Source organism: Schistocerca gregaria, chromosome 1 (assembly GCF_023897955.1).
Source record: "Schistocerca gregaria isolate iqSchGreg1 chromosome 1, iqSchGreg1.2, whole genome shotgun sequence".
Taxonomy (NCBI): domain Eukaryota; kingdom Metazoa; phylum Arthropoda; class Insecta; order Orthoptera; family Acrididae; genus Schistocerca; species Schistocerca gregaria.
In genome coordinates this window covers 61,858,709-61,865,343 of record NC_064920.1, presented here as the reverse complement: position 1 = coordinate 61,865,343, position 6,635 = coordinate 61,858,709, and the positions used below count along the sequence as shown (strand labels likewise).

The following is a 6,635-nucleotide window of genomic DNA, read 5'->3' as shown; positions in this document are numbered from 1 at the left end:
TGCCTGTGGTTCTGTCAGTGTGATCATGTGATGTATCTGACCCCAGGAATGTGTCAATAAAGTTTCCCCTTCCTGGGACAATGAATTCACGGTGTTCTTATTTCAATTTCCAGGAGTGTAGGTAAAGCTTATTTAGAAAATAATTTACATACAGGTATAAGAGGGGAATTCAAAAGTAGGTATAGATTTTCACAAATGCGCCTTTATTCTGATGATGTAAAACGTCGTGAAAGCTGCATTGAAGTCCAGGGAGGTTACGTAGAAAAAGAACGCAGATTTCAGTTTTTCTGAATTTTTTTTTTTAATTCATCAGAAAATAGATTTTTCGGCTGCATCTGTAACCAATTTTGCACCGCTGCAATGACGTCAACACTTTCAAATCATCTTCCGTGTAGTGCTTCCGTTAAGGGTCCAAACATGTGAAAATCTCTTAGAGCCAGGTCTGGTGAATGTTCCAGCACCTCGAATCTCAACTCCTTTATTGCGTCGGCTGTCCGTTTGGTACAACGTGGGCGAGCTTTATCTTGCTGCAGTGTGAGATCTCTTCACAGTTAGGATCTGATTGCAGGTTTTAGTTTCGTATGCAACACATCACATCCACCACACAATACAGACCTGTCTCTAAAGCCTCGTTTACGCTGGGGCGACGTCTTGCCACGCTGTGGCATGCTACGGAAATGTGGCGTGCGTCGCCTTGTAGAATGCTACAACAGGCAACATATTACAGCGTATGTTGAATGCGGCAGGTTAATTTATACCGAAGCAACAGAATTTGTGCCACACGTGTGTCGGTCTTGCACTATAATGGATGTTAAAGTGATCGCAGCGGCGGCCTAATTGGTACTTGCACATGCAGCTAACAACGGAAATGAAAATTTTTTAAAGAAGGTCCACGAAATAGTATCCTAGGAACTAGAAGCAGACGATGGTGCGATATTTAGTAATTTTACGAGAATGTCGACTGAAGACTTTCTTTACAATAAGAGGTGTAGTTAACTATAGTAAGTAATTAAAGATGACAACTGCCACGACATTATTTCACCAAGAATTCGATGGGCCACCACATGACGATTTTTAGCCACTGGCGATTCATGGAAGTCACTAATGTACTTATTTAAATTATCATGTTCTGCTACTTCCCTCATAGTGCCAGAAGTATGTGAAGCGTTTTCATTGGTGTTGAACTGCATAAAGGTAAGCATGCAACATTCAGTACTGATTTCATTTAAGTAATGTTTTATTGGCATTTTAAGCAAATTAAAATGGATGTTAAAGAGTTAAAAATATTTATTTCCAAAATCGAATTAATTCGAGCTCTCCTGTTTCTGTTTTAACAAATTCGTCGCAATTATTATCGTCCACAAATACAATTTCACAGCTAGGTTATGCACCAATGTTTCGATGCTCGGAGTTTGCTGTTCATACTCCCCCAAGGCCGCTTTAAAAAGAACATTTGATAACATGTGCTTGACATATGTGGGAGGTACATGTTCTTCAAGAGCTACATCGCCGTTATCTTTTGATACTGTGTCCTCTGTGTCATCAGTCTGGAAAACAAGAAAAGAATTGAGTATCATTTACTTTTCAGATTCCAAAAGATACTGAAGAATGGCAGAAGATGGCAAGAAACTTCGAAATGAAGTGGAATTACCCTCGATACATAGGAGCCATATATGGCAAACATGTGCAAATTGTGTGTCCTCAGAATATTGGAAGTGAACACAACTACAAAAGAACATTCAGCATTGTCCTTATGACAATTGTAGACTCAAATTACTGCTTTCAATATGTAAATGTAGGATGTCAGGGACAGAAGGGGGGGGGGGAGAGGAGACTGACAGAGAAAGAGAGAAATTGACTTAGAGGAGAAAAGCAGATGGAAACTCTCCTCTTCGCTATCACCTCCTATCCCCTCCGTCAGCGATAAGGGTAGGAGAAGATGGGTAGTGGGAATAGGAGAGGGACATAAGGGGAATGTAGAGACATCTGGGCAATGCCGAGTTTATTTAGCTCATTTATAAAATTAATAAATCTTCATATGTTGTTAATTAACAACTTTGACTATCGTATATTACCTCAATCATTTACAAACTATACTAAAATATGAGATGAATTAATTGTAAAATTAACATTTTTGTGTTTTGTGCTTAATTTTAACACACTGAAATTATAAGTGAATGTTAATTTGTTAAATCATCGTATTATGACAAAGCCACAGCAAAGTGTGGCCGGTTCAGCTAGTAATCGGAACATAATTGTCATTTAACTTTAGTTTAGTTGAGGAGACGAGATGAATGAGAGTGCTCCTGAAGATTCGAGGGTTTGACTGTTGGTTTGTCAAGGGCGCTATGGTGCTGAGACTTGATCCACCTTGCAGCAAATTTTTCTGTATCGAAAGTTAATTTACTGAAATGAAAAGTAAATTTGAAAGTGTCGGAATTTGTAACTGATTTCTCTGATCTGTCACTGTTAAATTCATGGCACTAAATCCGCGTTCACATTCAGCCATCGATATAGGCATAACTTCGACAGCTTTCACAAGTTCCTTCACACAATTGGGCATGTGCTGAGGATTTTCTTTATAGATTCGAAAATCGTTAACTAGTGATCCACACGTGCTTTCACGTAATTTAAAATCCACCTTATTACACAAACCTGACATGTCACCATAAAACACACGTTCATAATCATCTGAAGACCATGTATCTGAATTTAATATGGCTACAGCCGAAAAGAAATCCAGGTCCTCAAAGCGGTTTTTTATATTGTGTACCAAAAACTGAAAACATTTCCTCCGAAATGTCTGAAATCTGTTATATTCATCACAACATGGTTCCTTAACTAATACCCCCTTGAATGCACGCTTTTCCTCCAACTCCTGTACTATCATCCTAGTCCATGGCGAGTCATTTGTTTGAGCATTTCAAGAGTTCTTACAGCCACGTCAGTTTCCTGTTTTGCTTTAAAGACTGAAGAATTTCTGTTCTGCGTGAAGAATGATAGTTATGCTTTATGAGGCCCTGGAAGTTCTGCAAGTATTAATTCCATTACAAGCAACCACTTTGTGAGATGTTTTAGTATACCTTCAAATTTAGATCCCTCCTGAGTTGATCGGGAACCATCATGTCTCAGTTTTTCAGAAAGATGGACAAGAGAACTGTGACTTTCAAGAAGAGCTCGAACAGCATTAAATGAGGAAGCAATCCAACGTACGGGAAAAACATGGCCTAATTTTAATAGATGCGAGGATAATGCTTGTGGAACACTTTGTAGTAGTCTCTGATTTTTGGGACCTCGAGAAAACGCAGAATATAAGGAATCTAAAAAAACTGTATATGGTACACATATGCTACATCATTCATAACATCGTGGACAGCTAATTCCCTTTTGTGGTTCCTACAATGAACGACAGTTAAATCCTTATGTAAATGACTAAGCAGTAGAGCAGCTACGCCTTTGTAAGGTGCAAGCATTGTTGAGGCACTATCTGTTGCGATACCTACGAGGTGGTTTTTTAGTACATCATTTGTAATGACACACTTTTCAAGATCTGCTAACAGTGTGCTGAAAATGTACTCTCCTGTCCCACTATATAATTCAACAACGACAAAAAAAATAATTGCAAACAACTCCCTCGAAGGACAAACGTAAATATATCATTAAACAAGTTTTATTGGAAACCGTTGTACTTTCGTCCATCATGATACTAAAGTTTGTACCTGATTCCACAAGGAAGTAAGCAAGATTGTTTTTCATTTTTTCTCTTACAAACAAAGATATTTCGGCATGCATGGTCAGAATGAAGCATATTACCAACTGATTAACCATTAAGCTTTTGCAGTTCGGTTACTGCAGGATACGATTTGAATGATAATTTCTGTTTAGCTATTACATATGCAGATCTGAACGACGAAGCAGTTGCGATTACTTTTTCTTGATGCTGCTTCCCCCACAACTTTTCACTTTCACTCACGCATTTTTCTTCACTTTTCTTTTATACTCTTGATTTCTACGCACTTCACGTGTGATTTGCACTTTGCATGATCCCCGATTTTATCATATAGTTTTTTGGCGTTATTAGCAGAAACACCAACTAATACAGCGTTATCGATACGCACACGTTCACTGCTTTCCACCCGAAGTTCACGACCTTGTGAACACACTGTGCATATTACTAAGTTTGTTATTTACAGACAGCCACGGCTTCGTCTTTTGCCAGATTTGAAATCGTGATTAGGCAACACAATCTCCTACTATTATCTCAAGAGTACCGTTACTCCCATTCCTGCCTTGAGACGTGTCACAGTTTTCAGGCACCGGAGATTCAGTCCCTTCCCTGCATTAGCACCATCATTACCATTTTCTTTTTTACATTCACTATTTTAACTCTTTCAGCACCACTGTTAGAATCCTGACTGTAAGAGTTTGTACACGTACCAGGTAATGCACTGCTCTTAAGGACATCAGAAATTTTGCTTTGTTTGAATGACGTCCTGAAATTCCGCAGTTCTTAGAGGCATTCAACTCACTAATGAAGCTACTGAAGCTGAAACGTGTGAAGATCACCGTGTGTTTGGCGGACGCGCGGCAACGAACGAACAGCACCAAGCGCCTAGCATCCAGCACACGTTGGTCTATGGATTACTCGCATGATTTTGAAACGTATCCCTGTTGGTTTTTGAACACATTCTAAGCCGATTTCTGAACGAATCATAAGTTGATTTTTGAATGTGTGCATAGTGTACGTGATGTGTATGTCAGGGGAATCCTCGTCGTATCTAAAAATAAACTTTCCTGCAGGCAAAAGAAGACAGGGCAATACGAGCTGAGCGGAGTAAAGCCGAACGGGTGAATGCGAATCGCTGCCTGATTATGTGGTTGATTATGTTTGCAAATGACCAGCGTTGTTTTAAGTAATAGCGAAATCCATAGATTCAGACTACCAGAGTGGAAATGAACGAGTATCAGGAATAACAGCTAAGACAGATTACGTATTATCTCCTCGGTGTATCCAAGAAAATGAAACTGACAGAAAATGTTTGGTCAGATCACTACACTGGTTAGGGCCAGTTGCACAGTTCTCAGTAAGAAGTTCTGGTCTGGAAGTAGCGCGGAGGACGCGATGTACGAACATGTAAAAACGCCAAACCGGAGGATAAACGGGCTATTACTGAACCGGATGTACTGACAGGGTTAGAGAAATTAACCGGCGAATAAGTTTTGAGAGTGGAAGGAATAGTTCCGGAATTAGTGATGAAAAGATTGATTGTTAGAATGAGAAAGGAGAAGAAACAGGGGCATCACACAAATTATGGAAGGATAAGACAATTTCAAATTTATATAAAAATTTCGTATACTACGTTTCGATGTCATGCTAGAGAAACTGGAGCATTTGAATGAAGTGTGACTCTAAGCTTTTTGCTTGTAGTAGGACTAACAGGCCAGAATTGTATCTTGCATTGTTATAAAAGGACCATTCGTGCAAAAACAGGCTGGTTTATTTGATATGTGTTGCAATTACTGCAACAGTGGAAAGCCTATTTTGTTTTATCCAGCAGAGAGATACAAAATACACGTAATCTGTTCGAAAACCACACCGTTCTTTGGTACTATATGTATTAAGAGCTTTTGCAGTGTTACACACCTACATTTCTATTTTTCATGTAGCAAAACGTTTGACAAACTTTGTTGAGGTAACATTCTTTCGCAGAAAGGAAAGCACACCATGTAAAGCTTTAACAAGATCGGAGAGAAAAAACGCTAGGCGCTAAGGATTGAAGAAAAGTGTACTGTCGTGCTTGTGTCTTCTCTTTACTGGTTTCACGTACCCTATACTCAGTTTTATGTCAAGCTAAAGTAAACGTTATTGCTAATGGTCAATAAAGAGCGTAAATTTTCTGAGCTCTAGGTATCTCGATTGCAAATAATCCCATAAACTATTAATTGTGAGTGTTTTTTTGAGGCGCAGGGTGTCAAACAGGCCTACTGGGAGCAGGAGAGGCATCACCGGATATTTTAATTTCCACTGTCCTAATATACTTTGAAGGCATCCATTACAAAATATACGTGTTTCAATTTCACAGAGCGATATACAGTGACGTGCGACAGAAGAATGCTGTGTGAAGATGCGAGGCACTGCACTTTGGCACACTTAAGACCACATATCGAGCACATATGTTTTATACATCACACTCATCAGAAAGATGGGCGCTAGATATGAACATTTTTTTTGAAAATGTAATTTTTTAAATTTTTGTCGTCCTATCTCAAACACTCGATGTAGGAGGGCTCCACTATGTAGTATTGCCAAAGTGCGGAAATACCGTAGATCCGGAGCTGATGCGCAGAGCAGTCTGAACTATAGTGGGGAAGTGTGTAGTCTCCACGTGACTCGTGTTTACATTTAGTGATTTTGTTGTTTCCTCTTGGTTTACTGCTCTCTCGTGAATTAAAATACATTCACATAACTGCGGAAGTCTAATATATGTTATTAGTTTCAGATTTTATTTCCACCTTTCTGACAGTCAAGCTTTAATCACCTTGCAGAACAATGAAATTATTTTTGTCCGTCTGCTAAAGTAATTTGTCTTTTACTAATCTTTCCCCCTGAGGCAGTCAATGTATTTTAAACTAAG

General features: G+C 39.0%; 1 long non-coding RNA gene across 1 annotated transcript in view; it reads right to left on the bottom strand.

Annotated features, from left to right (window-relative positions):
- Positions 1–1,269: 1,269 nt before the first annotated feature.
- LOC126284900 (uncharacterized) overlaps positions 1,270–6,635 on the bottom strand; it is a 31,442-nt gene continuing 26,076 nt past the window's right edge. The window contains exon 2 of the long non-coding RNA XR_007551568.1: positions 1,270–1,547. This is a non-coding gene — a long non-coding RNA (uncharacterized LOC126284900). The remainder of the gene's footprint in view (positions 1,548–6,635) is intronic.